Source organism: Eulemur rufifrons, chromosome 15, assembly GCF_041146395.1.
Source record: "Eulemur rufifrons isolate Redbay chromosome 15, OSU_ERuf_1, whole genome shotgun sequence".
Lineage (NCBI taxonomy): Eukaryota > Metazoa > Chordata > Mammalia > Primates > Lemuridae > Eulemur > Eulemur rufifrons.
In genome coordinates, this window is record NC_090997.1 from 72,915,683 (window position 1) to 72,939,652 (window position 23,970).

Consider the following 23,970-nt stretch of genomic DNA (forward strand, 5'->3'; position numbering starts at 1 on the left):
TCTGTTCTCTCCAAAGGTCATGTTCTCATTTATGGCCCTTGGTAAAGTCTTTGTGTATAGAGAAGATTTACATATTTCATAAATTATTTTGATTCATCCCATGCTTTTAAGAATTACTGTTATAGAAACATTTTCCTGAGTACCAAATGTTTTATCTCAGCCATTTGGATTTTTAGCTGAATTATTCATTTTGTTAATGTATCATGTATAGACTGAAGTCAAAATAAAAATGGTGAATTATAAGTTAATATTGTTCTACCTAATTTAGGTATGTCTTATAATTCTAAGAAATTCCCAGGTAATGCTGAAAAGCTTTATTTAATTTCAGTGAAAGCTGTAAATTATCCACTTTGTAGACAGATTCCTTCCTTGTATCAATATAATGGAAGAAATCCTTATAGTATTTAAACATTTTGTTAAAGTTAATTCAGTTTGCTGTGTCATTCTCAAGTGTCTTTATGATTTAAGAGAACTTCAAAAACATACCCACAGCTCATCTCTAAATTACTGACATAATGGAGAAATGGCTTAATATGTACATATATGTTCAACATTTACTGTTATGAATGTAAGCGCAAAGAGCATGATTTTCACACAATCATAAGCAGAGAGATGCTCTTCGGCTTAAAGAGGGTAACTTTTGTCAAGACGGGAAGCTTAAAAAAATGCATCTCAACTTGTAAACTCCTGCATTATTATTGAACCACTATGAAAGATTTGGTCTCATTATGAGCCGCAGCATATTTTTTTAATACATCTACAAACAAAGTTGGTTTGGATACTATTTAAATATAGATGAGCCAAGAAAACTAATAACAAAGTTACTTTGGATGGCATTAACTGTTAATATACCCTCTATGAGCACACTGCTATTAAAATGAGCCCCTGCCGGCTGGCTTTGCATTTCCTCATTTTTATGCTGGCAAACATATATCTTCTTACTTCAATAAATTAAAACCATCTTCAGGCACAAATAAAAAAATAAATATAAATAAAACCATCTTATGAGGAAAAGCTACTAGTTTACAAAACAAATAAAATATAATCAAATAACATTTCCATGAAAAGTGATTTAAAAATATTATTCCTGACCTCACAAAGAGGCAAACCTCACCATGCTGAAATATAATTACAGGCAGTAAGTAGTATCATTGACCTCTCAAATCCATTTTAGAAAATTAAAGATTAAGGTTCAGGTAAAATATACCCATAGTAAAATTAGGTTAATAAATTTTGAATTATTTTAGGAAGCCACATAAGACCAGAAAGTTTTAATATACTCTATCATAAAAGTTTTGCTTTAAGTAATATTAAGTTTTCAACAAAATATCATTCGTCTCATATAACAAAGTTAAAACATATGGATTTTTAAAAATAATATTTTTAGTAAAATCATAATTTTGATTAGAGTTAAATGTATGTTTAAATCTTTCTGAATGCTCTATACATCCAAAATTATGAGTATATTCATAATTAAAGTAGAAGCTTCTTTAATTTCCTGATCCTTCACAAGTAGTATAAAAACAATGGCAAAAGTGATGTCAAAAAGATGGTAGAATAGAAGGTAATCATGTCCTCCCATAACTACAGAAATTCCGCACCCATCTACAGACACAATTATTTCTGCTGAATCCTCAAAATTCAGGTAGGAGATTTTGAAATGCCAGTGGGGCCCAAGATCTAAGGAGGGTTTGAGAATACAGACTAGCTCCCAGGGAGCATGCCTGCCAGTTATGCTCCCAGTTTCAATCCCAGATACAAGACTGTTCCCCAAAGGGCTTGGCTACAGCTCCATTTGGACTTAAGCCTGCAATCAAAACAATATGCCAAGGGGTCCAGGAGGAATTTTGTACTCTAGTGCCTCAGCAGAAAGGCTGCCCACCAACATCAGTCTTGGCAATTGACGTGTGGCTTGGCTCCAGCCTCTCTCAGCTGAGATCCCAGTTTATAACTGCTCACACAAGGACCCAGAAGGATAGACAGACATATCTCACAGCCCAGAAGTCTGAGGCTCTGTGATGGGCTCTCCAGCCTTTATCCTACACCAAATCCTGAGAGTACCCAGTCTCAGCCCTGATCCCTCCCAATGGAGTTGGACACCTATCCTGCCTATGCAGGGACCTGCTGGAGATACATGCACATCTGAGCCAACAGGACTGTCTCACCAAGGTCCATCTCACAGCAGATCCCAACAGGGTCCAATCCAGTCTCAGATCCAGACCCTTTCACTGCAGTCAGGGGGACCTAGCCTGCCTATGCAGGGACCTGCTGGGAGACACACAGACATCTGAACCAACAAGAGAGGCTGCCAGCCTCCATCCCACAGCAGATTCTGAGAGAGCCCAGTTTTAGCTTCAGCCCTTCTTAGCGCAGTTAGGGAACTATCCCACCTGCGCAGGGTCCTGCAGGGAGATTCATGCCTGGCAGAGCCAACAAAATAGGCTTGCCATCCTCTGTCTCACAGAAGATCTGAGGGGATCCAGTCTTGGCTCTAGTCTTTCTTGCTGCAGTCAGAGAATCATTGCACCTCTGCAGGGTACTTTCAGTATGTACTTCCATCTGTGTGACCAAAACAGGCTTCCAGGATCAGGTCCCTGGCCAGCTTTCCCACATAACTCGGGTACTTACCTTGCATCTTCCCTAGGTTCATCCATGCCAAAAAACCATCCCAACTTTGGAGCCCTCGTGGCAAACCTGGCCTTAGAGTGCCCTCTAGTGGATACACAGCTGTGGTGGTCACAGGCTCACAGACCACAAATCAGTCAGCTTAGAATCTTTGGAAAGCCCACTGAAGAAGTATTCCAGTCTCTGAAGACTGGAATAAATATCTAATCCCTCAATGGGCAGACAACATTGGACATCCACAAGCATCAAGAACAATTCAGAGAAATATGACCCCACCAAATGGATAAAATAAGGTACCAGAGACTGACCCTAAAGTGATGGAGATGTGTGATCTCTCAGAAAAAGAATTCAAGATAGCTGCTTTAAGGAAGTGGAAAAAACTTCAATAAAACACACCAAAACAATTCGGAAACTTAACAGAGAAATTTAACAGAGAGATTGACATAATTTTTAAAAATCAAACAGAAATCATAGATATGAAAAATACAATGAACAAAGTAAAAGAATGCAATAGAGAACATCAACAGCAGAATTGATCAAACATAATCAAGAATCAGTGAGCTCAAAGGCATCTTGCTTGAAAATACACAGGGGAGAAAAAATATAAAAGTATGAAAATGAAAGAAGAAATCTTATAGGATCCATGGGACAATATCAAAAGAGCAAAGATTTGAGTTACTGGAGTTTAACAGAGTTGAGAAAGACAAAGGGGTAGGAAGCTTACTCAAAGAAATAATAACAGAAACTTTCCATATGTAGAGAAAGATATAAATATCCATGTGCAGGAATGTCAAAGCCCACCAATCAGATTCAACCTAAATAAGACTGCCTCAGGACATATTATAATCAAACGTTCAAAGTTAAAAGACAAAGAAGATCCCTGAAAGTAGCAAGAGAAAATAAGAAAATAATATATTATAAAGTTCTAATACTAATGGCAGCAGACTTCTCAGCAGAAATCTGGGAAAAAGGAGGGAATGGGACAATATATTTAGAGGGCTAAAAAAAATTGTCAATTAAGTATTGTACCCAGCAAAGCTATCCTTCAGAAACAAAAGAGAGATAGACTTTTCCAGAAAAACAAAAGCTGAGGGAATTCATAGCTCCCAAACCTGTTCTACAAGATATGCTAAAATAAGTTCTTCAAATTGAAAGAAAAAATGCTAACATGCAATAAGAAAACTTCTGAAGCTATAAAAGTGAATAGGAAAACAAAGTACACAAACTATAATTACTTTCATACCCACAAAAAACACTGTTATCATTGTGTGTAAACCACTTATATCATTAGCATGAAGACTAAAAGACAAAACTACTAAAATAACAATAAACTACATTAATATGATGACAGACAATATAAAAAGATGTAAAATGTGATATCAAAAGTTAAAAATTTGGCAGAGAATGGAATTAAAGTGTAGAGTTTCATTTTATTTTATTTGCTATCAATATTAAGTTGTCGTCAGTTTAAAATAACTTATTGTAACTTTAAGATGTTTTTTGTAAGCCTAATGGTAACTATAATACAAAGGAAAAATCTATAATAGATATATTAAAATTTAAAAAACAAGGAATCAAAATATAATGCTACAGAAAACCACTTAACCACAAAGGAAGACAGTAAGGGAGGAAAAAAGAAGGAAAGGATCTATAAAATGAGCAGAAAACAAGTAAAGCAATGACAAGAGTACATCTTTACCTATCAATAATTACCCTGAATATAAGCGGATTAAACTCTCCAATCAGGCCGGGCGCGGTGGCTCACGCCTGTAATCCTAGCACTCTGGGAGGCCGAGGTGGGCGGATCGTTTGAGCTCAGGAGTTCGAGACCAGCCTGAGCAAGAGCGAGACCCCATCTCTACTAAAAATAGAAAGAAATGATATGGACAGCTAAAAATATATATAAAAAAAAAAAAATTAGCCGGGCATGGTGGTGCATGCCTGTAGTCCCAGCTACTCGGGAGGCTGAGACAGGAGGATCGCTTGAGCTCAGGAGTTTGAGGTTGCTGTGAGCTAGGCTGACGCCACGGCACTCACTCTAGCCTGGGCAACAGAGTGAGACTCTGTCTCAAAAAAAAAAAAAAAAAAACTTGAAAATAAACTCTCCAATCAAAAAATATGAAGTAGCTGAATGGATTAAAAAAGCAACAAGGCCCAAATATATGCTTCCTATTAGAAACTTACTTCATTTGTAAAGACACACAGACTGAAAGTAAAGGGTGGAAAAAGATATTCCATGCAAACGGAAACCAAAAATAAGCAGGATTAGCTACACTTATGACAAAGAAAGACAGACTTTAAGTCAAAAACAGTAAAAAAGTTAAAGAGAAGATTATTAAATAATGTTAAAGTGGTCAATACAGCAAAAATGTAACAATCATAAATATATATGCACCCAACATGAGAGCACCAATATATACAAAGCAAATATAAATAGACCTAAAGGGAGAGATGGATTGCAATATAACAATAGTATGAGACTTCAACACCTCATTTTCAGCAATGGACAGAAAATCAATGAAGAAACAACCATGTTAAACTGTATCCCAGACCAAATGGACCTAATAGACATTTACAGAATATTCCATCCCATATCTGCAGAATATATATTCTTCTAAACAACACATGAAACATTATTCAGGTTAAACTATACGTGAGGCCACAAAACAAGCTTCAAAATTTTTTAAAAGTTTAAAATTATATCAAGTATCTCTTCTGACCACAATAGAATAAAAATAGAAATCAGTAATAAGAGGAACTTTGGAAACTCTACAAACACATGGAAATTAAACAATATGCTCCTGAATAACCAATGGGTCAATAAAAAAATTAAGAAAAAAATTTTAAAAATTTCTTGAGATAAATAAAAAGGAAACATAATACACCAAAACTTAGGGGATAAAAGAAAAGAAATTCTAAGAGGGAAGTTTAGCAATAAGTGCCTACATCAAAAAAAGGTAAAAAGAGCTGAAGTAAACATAACATTGCACTTCAAGGAATTAGAAAAACAAGAATGGATTAAACCCAAAATTAATACAAGGAAATAAATGATAAAGATGAGAAGAAGTAAACAAGATAGAGAAAAAAATACAAAAGATTAACAAAATGAAGAGTTGTCTTCTTGAAAAGATAAAATCAATAAACTTTAAGCTAGACTAAGAAAAAAAGATAATACTCAAATAAATATAATTAGAGATAAAAATGGAGACATTACAACTGATACCGCAAAAAGACAAAGGACCATTTCATTTGGTATATTGTGTTTCCATTTTTATTTGTCTCAAGCAATTCCATTTATAACTACCAAAAAGTTACATACAAATAAATTTACCTGAGGAAGTCAAAATCTCTACAATTAAAACTACAAAACATATTTGAAAGAAATTTAAAAGGATACAAATAAATGAAAAGACATTTATGTTAGTGGATTGGAGTATTAACATTGTTAAAATGGCCATACTTCTCACAGTGATCTAAAAATTCAATGCAGTCTCTATCAAAATACCAATGATATCTTTACAGTCATTGATAAAACAATCCTAAAATTTATATTGAGCCACAAAAGACCCCAAATAGCCAAAGCAATCTTGACCCAAAATAACAAAGCTGGAAGCATCACACTACCTGACTTCAAAATACACTACAAAGACCCAGTGAAAGTTTATTGTCAAAGTAGAGTGGAAGGTCATGGTTTTAGTGAATATTCTAATGAATCTGACTGAAAATAAAAATCCTGACTCTTCATAACACAGAGCAGGTTGTCAAGTTTCCATTGATAACTTAAAATTTTCCAAGTACAAAATATAGATTTCTTCTGCCCAGTGCAGTAGGTCTGTGAACTTTTCAAAGATCATTATGTTTTTCTTAGAATGATTTAAACAAATTATCTTCTATTCCTAATTAGGTGATATTTTCTTTTTGAGTAATTTCAACTACATTTGATATTAAATGCATATTCTGATGCCTGAGAGACATTTATGTAGGTTATGAAATTAGCCTACTATTATTTCTGGTAACTTCTTTCTTTCTAATCTTCTTTTATTCACTATGAAAAAATTGATAATGTGATTAATGTTTTGAACTCCTCAAAAGATCTTCTAGGGAAAAACATTACAAATTTCTATAAATTCCTCATTTGAATCGGCACTGTATTTTATTTGGGTCATTGTTTCATGTAGTGGTGTTATGTGTTATTGTATCACAGCTTGTTCGAGGGTCATATAGAAGGTAGGGGTCAATGGTTCAGTGTCAGCCTTGGAGGATATATTGAATAATTTTTTTCCCATAAGTCAAAAAAAGTATACTACAAAGAAATAGCAACTAAAAAACCATGATACTGGCATGAAAATAAACACATAGACTAATGGAACAGAACAGAGAATCCAGAAATAAATCCATACATTTACAGCCAACTGTTCTTTGACAAAAGTGCTAAGAACACACAAAAAATGTTGCTGGGGGAACTGGATATCCACATCCAGAAGAATGAAATGACCCCTATCTCTCACCAGTTACAAAAATTAATTCAAAATGGATTAAAGACTTAAGTGTAAAATCTGAAACTATAAAACTACTAGAAGAAAACATAGGGTATATACTTCATGATATTGATCTAGGCAAGGATTTTTTGGATAAGACCTCATAAGCACGGAGATTACATCAAACCAAAAGGCTTTTTGCACAGCAAAGGAAATAATCAAGAGAATGAGGAGACATCCTGCCGAGTGGGAAAAGTATTTGTAACCTATGCATCTGGCAAGGAGTTAATATACAGAATATGTAAGAAATCACACAACTCATAGCAAAAAAAAAATGATTTGGTTAAAATGGGCAAAAGAACTGAATAGACATTTCTCAAAAGAAGCCATACAAGTGGCCAACATATATATATTAAAAAATGTTCAACATCTCTAATCATTGAGGAAATACAAATCAAAACCACAATAAGATATCATCACACCCCAGTTAGAATGCCTATTATAGAAAAGACAGATAATAACAAATGCTGACGAGGATGTAGAAAAAGGGGAACTCATAAATTGTTGGTGGAAATGAAAATATTAAGTGTAAGTGTAAATAATGGAACTGTAGTATAAGACACTAAGGAAAACAATATGGAGGTTCCTCAAAAAATTAAAAAAAGATCTACCATATGATCTAACAATAATAAAATCAATATGCTAAAGAGATAGCTGCATACCTATGTTTATTGTATCATTATTCACAATAGCCAAGATATGGAACCAACCTAAGTATCCATCAATAGATGAATGTATAAAGAAAATGTGGTATACAAACATAATGGAATACCATATAGCCATAAAACAGAATGAAATTCTGTCATTTGCAGCAACACGGATGAGCCTGGAGGACATTATATTAAGTGAAATAGCCAGTCACATAAAGACAAATACTGCATGATCTCACTCATACGTGGAATCTAAAAAAGTTGTTTTCATAGAACTAGAGAGTAGAATAGTAGTTATCAGAGGCTGGGAAGGGGAGGGAAGTGAAGAGGAATGGGAGAGGTTGGTTACTGAATACAAAGTTACAGTTAAAGAAGAGGAATAAGATCTATTTCCATTGCACAGTAGGGTGACTATAATTAACAATAATAGATCGTATATTTCAAAATAGCTAGAAGAGATGATTTTGAATGTTCTTATTACAAAGACATTTGTTTGAGGTGATGGATTTACTAATTACTCTGATTTGATTATTACATGTTGTATACATGTATGCAAACATCACACTATACTCCATAAAGATATACAATTATGTATAGATTAAAAATAAATTTTTAAAAATAAGTTTATTGTGTTATAATTGACTTACAGTAAATTTCACATATTTAAAAAGTAAAATTAAAAAAAATGGCCTAATGGCATATACCAACTTTTTTTTTGAGACAGAGTCTCACTCTGTAGTCCTGCGTAGAGTGCTGTGGCATCAGCCTAGCTCACAGCAACCTCAAACTCCTGGGCTCAAGCAACCCTCCTGCCTCAGCCTCCTGAGTAGCTGTGACTACCACAATGCCTGGCTAATTTTTATGTTTTTAGTAGATATGGGGTCTCATTCTTGGTCAGGCTCCTCTTGAACTCCTGAGCTCAAGCAAGCCTCCCACCTCGGACTCCCAGAGTGCTAGGATTACAGGTGTGAGCCACCGCGCCTGGCCTCCAAGATGTTTTTCTATTGTAACTTTTATACGAAACCAAACAGTGTCTTTTCAGAAAAGTAGGTAAAAAGTTAATTTGTTTACAATATTTATTTTATATTATATCTTTAAACTTTTTCTGCCTACCCAGTTGAAAACATTTATGTAGTTGAATAGCCGGAATCACATACATTTTTTGAGTTTCTTTCATCCCAATTTGTGAATAAAATAAATTAAAACTGTTTGAATTGGTATACTTAATATATTTATATATATAAGCATTAATAAACTTCTCTGGGTTACATATGAAATTGACTAATAATAAAAATGCCTCTCTGACATAAATTCCATTTTTAAAAAAGCAACTTGACCAAATGTAAAACAAATATGTTTATTTAAAACCCCTTTAAAAAGTAGATGTTTCTGCTTTTCAGTTCATGATAAAATTATCAATTCTTCTAACTTCTTACTTATCCTTATAAATACATGATGTCCATTCATGTATAAATTATAGTGCAAGAAAATTTCAACATCATTCTCCTTTGGAGACTAAAATGTTAATTATTTATGTAATAGAATGGTGGTAGTAGTGATGTTGAAAACATAATACCAATAAATTTCAGCTCCCAGATTGTCCTAATAATCAATCTGGAATTATATTAAATGTACTGGAAGCATAGGTATCTCACAAATTATTCAAATTCCATAATCAGATCTGATAATATATGCCATAAACACATGTATGCAAAAGTTCCCGGACCAATAAATTACTATAACTTATTCTGTAGGCTACAGAATACTAAGTAAACAAACAAGAAATAGAGGGTTGTAAAAACTGGTCACATTCTTAAATCACAATAGGTCCAAAGGATCTCCTTGAAGGTTCCTAATAACTAAGGGAATAAATGAATGCCTCCTATTTATTTCTCATTAATTTTTAAATTATTACAAGACATCCATAATACATTTGAGAATCTGGAATACATGAAAGGCTACCTTAGAGATAATAACAAAAATTTTGTCTAGAATATTTGAATGTGTGTGACTCTGAATTGACACAAACAAAAATGAGATGGCCTTTTTTCTTTTTCGTTTTAGGTAAAATCTAAAAATAATGGTTCCACATCAGAAGAGAAATAAGGAAGTTGGTTTTAGGAGTTGTGGTCAAAAGAGAACCCATGATGCAGAATCCAGTCCCTGTTCATCCACTAACCACTAACTTTATATGAAAAGAAAGAAGAAAGATGAGAGAGGTGTGCGTGTGTGTGCATGTGTGTATGTATGTGCATGTGTTCGTAGACTAAGATGGCCAGATATTTTTACTATATTACCTGCTTTATCTCTTACTACAGTCTTATTGGAACTACTCGTATCCCACTTAACAACTGAACTTACAAAACTATATGAACTTGAAGAACTCATTTTTCTAACATTATAACTAGAATTAGTTGGATGACCTAAAGCTTACCATATAGTTCTAAAAGTCCATGATTCTGATAATAGGAAAAGTTCTCTGTATAAGTAATTATGATAGATATTAAGGCCCTAAAAAATAACTGGTCATATGATCTATCAGTCTTTGTAAAGGCAGGCTTCCAGAATATTTGGCTGGAAATTGCAGTCCTAAAAACATGAAACTCAGTTTCTTGGGAGATGGATGAAAAATAAAATATTCAGACAGGGAAGGCCTGGAAAAAGGCCCTCAGAGATTTTGGCGAAAATCTGAATAGCCATCCAAACTAATCAAGTTTTATCCAAACCAAATATCTAGGCCTTTCGATGTTTGCCAGTTGCTAATCAAAACCCTACTAAGCACTTAGTATCTCAGACAGTTTTAAATAACATCAAACCAACTATCATGTAATATAATGAGTAAAGCCAAATCTGGATTTTGTCTTAAAGCTACACAGACACACAAATTTGTCTGAGTTAGCACTGGCCAAGTTAAAAAAAACTTAGGAAAATTTCAATTACTCAAGTTACTTTCACCCTTAAAATCATCACATTGATCTTTAAAAAGGGCTAAAAAAATCAACTCTCCATAAACTGAAATATTAATAACAATTTTGAAAATTAACAATTAAGTAAATACTTTGCAATTATTGTTTAATTCTGTTGCAAATGCATTATAACAACTTAAGGTTTACTAACGATGAAATGAAAGCCTAATTTTTCAAGGTTTTTATGCTGTATAGAGTTGGGTAGACAAATTTTAAACTTTTAGTACTTCTACTTTAATATTAATATACTTCATTCTTTCTTAGAATTATAATATTTTATCATAATAGAAGCTATGATATCAATCAGCTTTCTGTAACCATCATATAAATCAGCTTGTAGCCAATTTTTTTAAAAGTTCTTCAAAAATCCCAACTAAATGATGAAAGTATTTCAATATAATTTTCACATATTTTATTCATTTAATTTGACATGAAACAAATATACGACCACAAAATGCAACTACTGTCACTTTTTCCACTTTTAATCAACTCATTTCTTTCCTAAAACAAATCTAATGAAATGTCAAAATGGAAAAACATTCAGTTTTACTGAAGGAAAACAAAATTTAGTCTTACTGAAACACACATTTTTTTTTCCCCAATGCAAGTTCCATATGTACATTATATTAAAGGGAGAAAGAAAGAAAAAGAGAATCTGTGTGTGCATGTGTGTGTAAACTTATCTAGAAAGGAGAAGGAAAGAGCATTGAGAATTTTGAGAAGATGATGATCATGCTGCTGCCTTCCCCTCTCTCAAAGGGCACCCACTAGAGCACAGAAGATGGCAGAACCCAGAAGTCACATCTAAGAAGCCTCCAGTCACTTGCTATTATACCTTTCTATTTGAATTCTCTACATAGTGCTCATCTAATATTTTCTTGATTATTTAATCATTATCTGTTGGTTGGTTAATTTCTATCTCCCCCCACTAAAATATAAAGTTCATAAAAGCAATTTTTCTTATTCAGTATATATCCTCAATGGTTGGTAAATTATCAACCTTTTTTAAAGCAACTCTTTGTTGTTTTTAAAAACTATATCCTAAATAGTGACAAAGAAAGATTGAAAGTAAAGGAGTGAATAAATACAAACAAAAAAATTAGATAGTTATTATTAGTTATTAATGTTTAAATAATTAAGAATAAAGTGAAATTTAAGGCTAATGTATAGAAATGAACATTACACACAATTATTAAGAATAGAATTATTCAATTAATCAGATTAACTGATTGAATATATATAGATGGTCCCTGACTTACAATGGTTCAGCTTACTGATTTTTTTGGCTTTTTGATGGTAAAGAGATACACATTCAGTAGAAACTGTACATGAATTTTGATTTTTTTTCCAGGACTAGGAATACACAATGTGATACTCTCTACATGCTAGGCAGCTGCAGTGAGCTGCAGTTCCCGGTCAGTCACCAACACTCTGCAGTGTACTGTGTTGGCAAACAATTTTGCCCAACTGTAGGCTAATGTAAGTGTTCTGAGAATGTTTAATATAAGCTAGGCTAGTTATGATCTTCAGTAGGTTAGGTGTAATAAATGCATTTTTGACACATTATTTTCAACTTAACATGGGTTTATTGGGATGTGACCCCATCATAAGTTCAGAAGCATCTGTATTATATAAATATATAAAATACGTATAATGTATAATATATAAAATATATAAGTTTAAAGCTATTCATTAAAGGCAGAGAATATATATTCTTCTGTTCACAGAACTTAAAAATATGCATCATCTTTATAACATTCACAATTTAAAAATTCTAACATTTTTAAATGGACATTATTCTTTATCCATAATCTAATAAAAGTTTGTGTTAACAGATAAATATTTTGTAAATTTAAAAAAATTCTATGGCTCAAAAAGAAAACATAAATTATGCAGAAAGCAATTTTAAAAATCACACTAAATCATATGAGATTCTGCTAAAATAGAACTCAGATGAAAATTTATAGCTGAAATGAACTTATTAGCAAATAAAAATAACTTCATAAATAAGTATTTACTTTTAGGAAAAAGGAAAAAATTGCATAATAAACCAAAACATAGAAATACAATGGCATTAATAGAAGAAAAAAATGAAATTACTGAAAGAGACAAGAGAGAGGTAGAAAGAATAAACTAAGTAAAATAACTTAAGAAAAAGTAGAAAAATCTGATCAAACTAACAATCAACAAAGAAATTAGAAATATAAAGGCCTACATAATTTTTTTTACCAGTTTAGATAGTTTTTTATGGCTATATTTTATCCCAACTTTAAAGAACGAATACTAATTCTTCATAATTATCATTGTCCCGAACTACAGAAAAAGATAAATTATCTAGTCTATTATATTAAGCAAGCAAACTTTGATTCCAAAATCCAATTAAAGGTAGGCAAAAAGAAAAGAAGGGAGAGAAAAGGAAGAGAGGAAGAGAGAGAGAGACATGAAGACAATCCCTTTTACCATTTTTAAATTGAGTTATTTTTCTTTGTATTCTTGAGTTGTAAGCATTTTTTATGTATCCTGGTTACTGGTTCCAAATGATGAAGTTCAGTTTACCTATTATTGCTTGTGCTTTTGGTGTTATACTTGTGACCTTGCCTAATCCAAGATCACAAATATTTATGCCTCTGTTTTCTTCTAAGAGTTTAAAATCTTAGCTCTTATATTTAGGTTCATGAAGTACTTTGAGTTAATTTTTGTATATCATGTGCCACTGGTATACACATTCATTCTTATGCATGTGGATATCCAGTTGACCCTGAACAATTTATTGAAAAGACTATTTCTTTCCCATTGTGTTTCTCAGTAACTTTGTCAAAAACAATTAACTATGAATATAAATGGAAGGGTTTATTTCTGGACTCTCAATTCTATTTTATTAATCAATATGACTATTCTTATGATAGGCATACAAAATACCACATTGTTTTTTGATTACTGTACCTTTGTAATAAGTTTTAAAATTGGAAGTGTGAGTCCTCCAACTTTGTTCTTCTTTCTCAAATTGTTTTGACTACACTAGGTCCCTTGCATTTCCATATGAGTTTTAGGTCAGCTTGTCAATTTCTACAAAAAGAAAATCTGGGATTTTGATGGAAGATTATATTGAATCTATGAATCAATTTGAGCATAATGCCATTTTAACATTATGACATCTTATGATTCGTGAACATAGAATGGCTTTTCATTTATTTAAATCTTCTTTAATTTCCTTCAAAAATGTTTTGTAGTTTTCAGTTTACAAGTCTTAAATTTCTTTTGTTAAATTTATTCCCAAGTATATTATTCTTCTTGGTGCTATTGTAAATGGAATTCCTTTTTTAAAGTTTATTTTTGGATTCTTCATTGATAAAAATAAAATTGAAAATCCTAAGGAATACACACACACACAGACGCACACACACAAAATCAGAGGTAATAAATGAGTACAAGTTACGTCTAATTGTGTGTGTGTGTGTGTGTGTGTGTGTGTTCCTTAGGATTTTCTGTACACAGTACACGTGACATTTGCAAATAGAGGTAGTTTTATTTATTTATTTCCAATTTGGATGACTTTGATTTCTTTTTCTTGTCTAATTTCTATAGCTAGAACTCCAGTACAACGTTTAATAGAACATTGATGAAAGTGGAAATTTTTGTCTAGTTCTGATCTTAGTGGGAAAGCTTTTAGTCTAATTATTATGTTAGCTGTAGGTTTTTCATAGATGCACTCCATTGGATTGAGAAAGTTATCTTCTACTTCTAAGTTGTTCAGTGTTTTCATCATAAAAAGATGGTTCTATTAAATGCCTTCTCTGTAAACATTGAGATGATTGTGTGGTTTTGTCCTGTGTTATATTAATATGATATATTGTATCAATTAATTTTACATTAAGCCAACTTTGTATTTCTGGGCTAAATCTTAGTTGGTCATCATGTATAATCCATTTCTTTATGTTGCTGGATTTGGTTTGCTATTTTTTTCTTGAGGATTTTTACATCTCTATTAGTAAAAGATATTTGTCTTTTGTCTTTTAATGTCTCTGGTTTTGTTATGAGGATAATACTGGCCTCATAAAATGAGTTGGGAAGTATTACCTGCTCTTATATTTTGCGGAAATGTTTGTGAAAACTGGTGTTACCTTTTCTTCAAAGGTTTGTAGGAATTAACCAATGAAGTCATCTGGGCCTGTGCATTTCTTGTGAGAAGGTTTCTATTCTCTCTTTTTTTAAATACTAGTTCAATATCTTTACTTATTATAGGTCTGTTAAGATTTTCTATTTCTTCTTGCATTAGTTTCAGTAGTTTGCCTTTCCTAGGAATAGTTCATTTCATCTAGGTTATCTCTTTTGTTGACACACAAATGTGTATAGTATTGTTTTATAATTCTTTTTATTTCTATAAGGTCAATGGTATTATTTCCTCTTTTATTGCTATTTTCAATTTTTTGTCTATTTTTATTTTTGTTTGGATTTTCTATTTTTAATTGACAAATAATAATTGTCTATATTTATGGGCTAAAATGTGATATTTTGATATGTGATGGATTTGTTAATTAGCTTGATTTAATCATCCCACAATGTAAACATATAACAAAACATCACATTGTACCACTTTTTTGCTCCCGATTTTAGTACTTTGAGCCATTTCTCACTTCATTTTTTTTGATCAGTCTACCTTGTCAATTTTGCTGATCTTTTCAAAGAAACAACTTTTGGTTGTGTTTATTTTCTTTTGCTTTTCTATTCTTTATTTCATTTATGTTTGCTTTTATTTTTATTTCACTCCTTCCTTATTTAGGTTTATTTTGCTCTTATTTTTCTACTTAAAGTTTAGGTTATCAATTTGAGATCTTTCTTCTTTCTTAACATAGGCATTTATAGTTATACATTTCCCTCTAAGCACTGCTGCATCCCATAAGTCTTGGTGTATTATAGAACTGTTCTTATGAGCCACAAATTGGTGCCCTTTTGAGGAGATAGCTATCAAGTAATAAGGATTCAAAGGGGTCTATGTTTGGATCAGCACCAATATTGCTTTCACTCAAGATTTCTGTGGATTTAAAATTAGTCAGTTTTCAATTATCCAGGTTAAAATTCCATTCATGTAAAACTTCCTACAGTCCTACAGTCCAGAGTGCTACTATCTCCTGAATACAGAGGGGCAGACAGGGGAAAGAAAGACAAATATTTCCACTTCCAGAGTTAGCCGAAAACTCTTTTTGATCCTTCATTCTATTCTGGAATTTTAAGATGGGTAACATGATCTTGATTAAGTATTCTGACAGAGAGCATAGTGTGATGACAGTAAACAGGTATCTTCTTTTATTTATGTACTTTTCTCACAAATCCCTCACACCTTTACCACCTTTTGCCCTGGTTCATATAACATGGGGCAATTGTGTAATACATAGAGTACTAAACATGCAATTTGAGTGCCAAGAAGTGTTTGTATTCATCCTCTTAGAAAAAAAAAAATGACTCTTGAAAGGCCCATTTGCTTTTTAAAATGTCTGGAATAACCCCAACAAGATATACTAAAAGCAAAGCAATCAAAATTGAAGGTGTCAAGACTATTTTATTTCAAAGTACTTGTTTATTCTTACTGTTAAAAATTAGGCTATTCTTTAAGTCATAATTTTATTATTAAATAGCTACAAGTCAAGATGGCAGTTTTAGAATACTGGGAAAATTTCTTACAAGACTATTATAACAGCCACATGGGTCATTGTCTTTATAATTAACTGAAAAAGAATGTGGAGAAAAATCTACCAGTCATTTTTGATTCATCACTCTCATTGGACTTCTGAGACTTTCCTCTTGAACATCCTATTTGTGGCTTGGAAACACTTTTCTTTCTAATGTGGCTTGCCTTCTTTTGAGGTTTCACATTCTAATGGGCTTTTGTCTTATTTTTTATTCTCAAGAGCACTCACTTTCTTGGCCACGATTTACCTATTATTTTGTAAGAATTCACTCGGTTTTTATTCTTTCTCTCTCTAAATAGCCTCTTTTATTTACTGAGAAATTTGTAAATTAGAATATCAGTTTCAACATTTATGGAAACTGGAATTTTTCTTTGCTTAGTCTTTTCTGTCTAGCAACTGGCCATTCATTCAAGTTTCAGTAATCTATAAATCAGGAGAAAAATGTACATTTTCATCTCTCTCATTGAGTCCAATTTGGCTCTGAGAATCAGACCTGTTTCCCACAAAAATCAAACTCAGACTTTTAATTTCCTTTACCTCATTCCCCATTCAATTCAAAACAAAATTGTAGTCTTTTAAGTCCTACAAACTTATTATACTTAATATTTGACTTAAAGATATGAATCTTTTTTCCAAACCAAAAGGGGACACAAAGGCCCATATCTTGCACTCAAATTTAAGTTTCTGATCCATTTGACTTTTACATCTTCTTCAGTTCTCATATCTAACCTTAAACCCTTTGGACACTGTTTATCTAGACTTCCTCACTGTATATCTGGAGATTGCAAGTGATAGAAAGTCACAGAATCCTGATCTTTTGGAAAGTAAGGTACACCTGTTTTTTTCAACTGATAAATCATGCATAATTTAATGCACTTGTTATCTGTCACAAAGAAAGAAATGGAGATGAAACAGTTTATAAATAACTCTTTGCTTCTGTTAAATCCAACTAAGGATCATGAAGATAAAGTTAGGCAAAGTAATGAAAGATTATTACAAACTATCTCTCTATTTTGCAAGATTTGCCCAAATAGTCAAAGGTTTCTCTTCTCTTATTAGTTTTCTGTTAACTAAAAATCTTTTACTTATGCCATACTCAGACCTTCATATTTATGTTGAAAGGTCAGCAATTCTAAATCATGAGAAATTTAAACAGAACTTTCAGACAAAAAGAGTCCTTGGAGAGCCAATCGAGCACAAACTGAGTGCAAAAGGCTAAAGATTTGTCAAGATCATGCAGATAGTGGCAGATAACTGATACAAGTATAGATCTCTAAAATCCTAGCAGTGTTCATTCTCACCAAGCTTCCTATTTTATAAGATGCCTCTTTAGAATATTTTTCTCACTTAAAAAAAGTACAAAGACATAACAGGGAAAATAATTCCAAATGAAACTCTTAGCTATTGAATCACAGGTTTTATGAATTTTGCTTGGATGAACATACTCAACAAAAATAAGATACATAATTCTATTGCAATAACAGCTATTTCTAGCTATAAGTTAAATGTGTTTTAAAGAATCTTAAATCTTGCTTCTTAATATTTAACAGGCTCTTTTCAAAATGAACTAAACTTAAAATTAGGGTGAGTCAGCCTTCTACATCATTGCCTACCCCTGTTCTTTAAAATACAAATTATAAAAATCTCTCCCACTACCTGAAGTAGAACAACTCAAATGTTGCCTAGTTTTAACCATCACTCCATAATTATGCATTATCTGTAGCATTCATACATTATATATATGTATCTTTTTTAAGTCAACAATTCTCCATTCAGAGCCCTATTTCCATTTGAAGGAAAATATCTATTATTATGGGGTTTGTACTAAGGTAAACACATTTTAGAAAAATTATTTTTCCCCACAATAGTTCCACAATTTTGCCTGATTACTATTTTGGCTTATACTTGGAACCACAGAATTAAAGTCTAATGTTTATAGTCCTTTCATTTTAACTTTATTTATCTGGACTGCCCATAATCCCTTCTAATCATTTCAGCTATGGCAATTTTACCAACTGTGATAATGCTTGTTCCAGAATTCAGGCTTTATGTGTATAGTTATGTTCTTCCACTGGCTTGGCACATTTGTGTCATATCATCAAGCCTGAGTTTTCTCAGTGAGCCTTCTTTTAGCCTTGCAGTCATTAACTTAAAGCTCTACTTTTTGCTGAAATGTTGGTTCCGTAAAAAATGTCAACAAAATGTGCCTCCATTTGCCTTTGCTTTCAATGTTATATCTAGGAAAAGGCATAACCATGGTTCCATAATATTAAATAGTATTTGTTATAAAGATGTAAGTTTTTATATATCTTAAATCAAATTATATTAAATAAAGTGAAAGTATGTAAAGTATTTCTAAATCCAAAACAAGGTAAAAGCTCTTCTGGAAGAGTATCTATCTGCAAGCTAAGAGACTCAACAAAATGTTCAAGATTTGATTTAGGAAATAAAAGTCAAAATATCAAATTATCAGCAGAAAAAAACTACGGGAGTATGTAAGCTTCATGTTTCAATAAAAACTTTGAGACATTCAAAATACTAATAACAACTGCTGTTCAAGATTGGTTTATAAATTCAAGAAAATATATTGCATGAGCTATTAATACCAGAGCCTACTACTTTATTTTGCAGGATGCATAAATGAACAGCTATGCTTGTCACTACAGAGATTTGTAGAATGATCCCTAGGAAATGTGTGGGATGATCTGAAAATGGGTGGTTGATGTTTTCCAGGTTGCTATTCTCTCACTCTTCACTTGGAATTCAAAACTGCACCTGCAGTGACTGATGCTCATTCATGTGTCATTTTTAAATGTTAGTGTGACCCACTGCATCTGACATCTTTCCTGGTAATAGAATTCTAGGATCCTTACCCATGGAACACTAGGAAGACACAGATTAGACTACAATGCTGAGTGCTTCAAGGAAACACCCTTGGCAAGAAGCTCAAAATTCAGAAACTTCAAAGAAAGAACAGCCATTTTAGAGTGTTATAAAGATTCAAAATACATTTGAGAGGCTCTTGTCCAAATTATGAAGAGTTAAAAATGTCAAGATGATGACCAAAATAATTCAAATCTGTAAAACATTGTTGAATATAATCATTTATAGGATGGCAATGAAATAAAATGCTTCTAGTATTTTCTAGAAATCAACTATCTCCAAATGAAGAAATATACACATATAATGATAAATGATCAATAATAACTATGCAGTAGTTTCTTTTAATCTGCCTTGACTCTTCTGAATTTTTACAAGAAAAACATTTCAGAATCAAACTGATTTTCAATGACTGATCTGCCACTCAAGCCTTAACAAAGACCACTGCCATTTAGATGACAAAAATCCAGAAGCCCTTCAGGACCAATTAGAAAATACCAACCCTTGATCCCAATCTAATGAGACAGTTATTATGTCTTAGACCCCTTCAAATTTCTAAATTTGAAAGCTAGATAGCTCTGTCAGAGTCCATACATTTAATTGAAGCGGTATTTTCTATTTCACCTTTAAAATATTACAAAAAGTCTTGGCATTAAAATTCAGTATCAGTGTAAATTAACAGGGAACTTTGTGCAAGAACCCAAAACAGTTCTCCAACACACAGAAGATAAGACTAGCTTATGATAAGACTAGCTTCAGAATAATATTTAAATAATCTTTCTATAGTGTACTTTTTTAATTATTTAACTTTAAAAAGCCAGGTCCATTTCTATACCACATTCATTTGACTACTTGTTCTTCATTCTCTTTTTTACAGTAACATATAATTTTTTGAATGATTATAATGTATGTGGAAAGATGTGGTCATTTGTAATCTATCCTGTGCCTGAATAATACTGACCACCAGGAAAGGAATCAAAGGTTGAGCTACCACTGTTCTATTTTCATGATGACTGATTAACTTGGCAGTTTGCTCATTTTCACTCCGAAACACTTTAAAATTAAAAAATCATGTCATGGAACAAACATTTGAATTTCCTAATCAGAAGATGCTAAAATTTCATAATAAAAAAATGTAAATTCTTCATTTAAAGAGATAAAGCAATATCTACAGATGAGGCTTGTTATGAGAGATTTTCAATTTTCTCTCTGTATGTGTTCATTTGGAACAAGACAAAATATTAGATCATCTTTGAAGAAAAGTAATGTAAAAGGTCCTGTACTCAGGCCTACACTATGAAGTCCTGAATAAATCTTGAATGCTTTTTAAAATCACATTATATTATTATACATAGAGTTCGAATCACTTAAAAATTTGGAGAACTGACCTTTCAGACACTTTTCTTATCTCTCATGAAAATCATTGTTATTATGAAGAACTAACCAATCTGTACTTTAAACAAAATAAAGTAATCCTTATAATACTTTCAGATACATGCCTTAAACAAGAAAATCACTTCTTTAACCCAAATTTCCAAACTTATAAGAGTTACAAAACTCTATTGTGTACCTTATTTTTGCAATATCTCCAGCGTGGAAAGTGGAAGTATATATACTCATTGCGTTTAAATCAGTGAAAACTGGTTTGACATTTCAAAATTGCTAATAGAATATATTCCAAATGTTCTCACTACAAAAATAAATAGTATTTGAGGTGATAGATATGTGAATTAGCTTTATTTAATTATTCCACATTGTATTCATAAATGGTAACATCACTTAAATATATACAACCATAATTTGTCAATTTATAATACAAAAATTAACTTGGTTCTTTTTTTACATAATTGTTTACCATTTGAAGTTATTAAAGATTATGTACAATGGATATTTTTATTATCATATACTTCATAGTCTTTAGTCTTGTGTGTTACAAAGCCCCCATTGTTATTAACTGCCTCTTGCACACTATGCTTTCACAAAGTGTTTTATTTGATCTGAAATCACAGAAAATGTTTACAAAGCCTTTGTTTCTTTCTTTTAAACTACACAGGTAGAATGCTAATTTAAATAAATAATACATCTTTCTCCTTCTGAAAGGAGAATATTATTTGATAACTAAAAGGAAGTTCAGCATATGTTAACATACAATCAAGTTTTATTTCCTAAGTAAAACTTTAGAAGTCAATATTAAAAGATTTTAATTTTGAAAACCCTAAAAACAACAGCAGCAATGAAATTAGATGGTACCACTGATTACCTTCATATTTGGGTGCTAAATGGTAAAATTTGGAGGTGAAATAGCTGGGAATAGCAGCTAGGAATGGTCCTACCTTGTGGTTTACATTCCGTAGTGCAAAATACCTGTGAGCATGGGATGGACACTTAGATAATGCCATAAAACAGAGGAAAATTTAAACACAAGATAATAATTCTTAAGTCTACTAAAATAGAACATCAATACTTGATATGGTAGCACTTTTTACCTCTAATCGATATTCACTTCTGCCCCATCCCCCTCCAGGCCATAAGAGTAAGTAGGACTTGTCTGTGTCTTCAAGATGAGGAATGGAATCATTTCAGCAAATTCAAAGCAGTGTAAGCTGTAATTAGAAGAGTCTAGTGTTAATGTAAGAATAGACATATCAATAAAAGAGAGAATAGATACTAAAATATTTATTTTATATACCAAAATATTTATTTTATATAATATCAATTTTAATAATATATATTACAATAAGTAAAAAAGAGCTTTCAATGAATGGCTCTGAGACAATTAGCTATTTGGGGGGAACATCATTTTAGGTATTCTCACACCATATACCAAAATAAATTATATGAAACTAAAATACAAGAAGAAAATACAAATGACTTTTTACTACTAACTCTGAATAGAAAGAAAACACTAAGTTTAAACGCAGTGGGAGAAATCATAACCAAGCAATAGATTTGACTCTATGGAAAGGACAAATTTCAGTGCATGAGAAATAGCAAAAACAAAAGTAGCATGAATTAACTCTTTGATTAGATTGAAATGTTGTTTTCAAACACAGAGCAAATTAATTATTCTTCCAGAAACTGATAGTTTCATCTTTTTCATGTATTTAAACTTGCTCTCTGATTGCTAGAAAATAGAGTTCTATTTCCCTATTTTATTTCCAACTTTTGCTGCTAACAGAGAATGTACAAATCAAAATAGTAATGTCCAAATGACTCATCTGTATTAATATTACAAATAAAATGTTTTTATAAAATTACATTTGAAACAGTTCCCATGATGCCAAACAATAAAACAGAAAGGGAATTTTCAGTCAATTTTCAATAAGCTTTCCAAATTAATTCAATTAGTTGCTTTGAAAATGTCTAGATAAGTACATAGCTTTGTAGATTTAGTCTGTATATTGGGATCAAATTTTGGAGAATATTTGCAAACCATTCAATCACAAAAGAATTACCGATTTTGGGGGGGGTTGTGATTATTCTTTTTAATCAATAACTAGAAAATTTTCTATGAATATAGGATGTTTCAATATTAAGAATTGCTCATTCTAAAAGAGACTGTCCTTTCCCCCATCATGTGTTCTTGGCATTTTTGTCAAAAATCAATTAACTATAAAGCATGGATTTATTGCTTAGCTCTCTATTCTGCTCCATTGGTCTATATTTCAGTTTTTATGCCAGTACCATGCTATTTTGATTATTATAGCTTTGTAGTATATTTTTAAATCACGTAATGTAGTGCCTCCGGCCTTGTTATTTTTGCTTAAGTTTGCTTTAGTTATTTGGGTCTTTTGTGGTTCCATAGGAATTTTAGGATGTTTTCCTATTTATGTAGAAAAAAATCATTGAAATTTTGATGGGGATTTCATTGAATCTGTAGACCATTTTGATTCCTTTAACAATATTAATTCTTCTAATCCATGAACACAGTACATTTTTCCATTATTTGTGTCTTCTTTACTTTCTTTTATCAATGTTTTATAGTTTTCCACGTATAAATCTTTCACCTCCTTGGTTAAATTTATTCCTAAGTATTTTTTGTAAGTATTATAATATTGTAAGTGGGATTGTTTCCTTAATTTCTTTTTTGGATAATTTATTGTTAGCAAACAGAAACATGACTGATTTTTGTATGTTGATTTTATATCCTGCAACGTTACTGAATTTGTTTATTGGTTCACACACTTTTTGGTGGAGTTGGAAAAACTGGATATTCACATGAAGAAAAATAAAATTGGACCCCTATCTTATATCATATACAAAGCTCAACTCAGAATAGATTAAAGATTTAAACATAATACCTAAGCATATAAAACTACTAGAAGAAAACATAGGGGAAAATCTCCATGCTTCATGACATCAGTCTGGGCAATTGTTTTTTCAGATTTGACCTCAAAAGTACAAGCAATGAAAGCAAAAATAGCCAAATGAGATTACATCAAACAGAAGAGCTTCAGTATAGCAAAGCAATTACGAGAGTGAAGTGACAGCTTACAAAATGAGATAAAATATTTGCTATTCAAAATGTATAACAAACTCAACTCAATAGCAAGAAAACAAATAACCAGATTTTTAAAATGAGCAAAGGATCTGAAAAGACATTTATCAAAAGAAGACATACAAA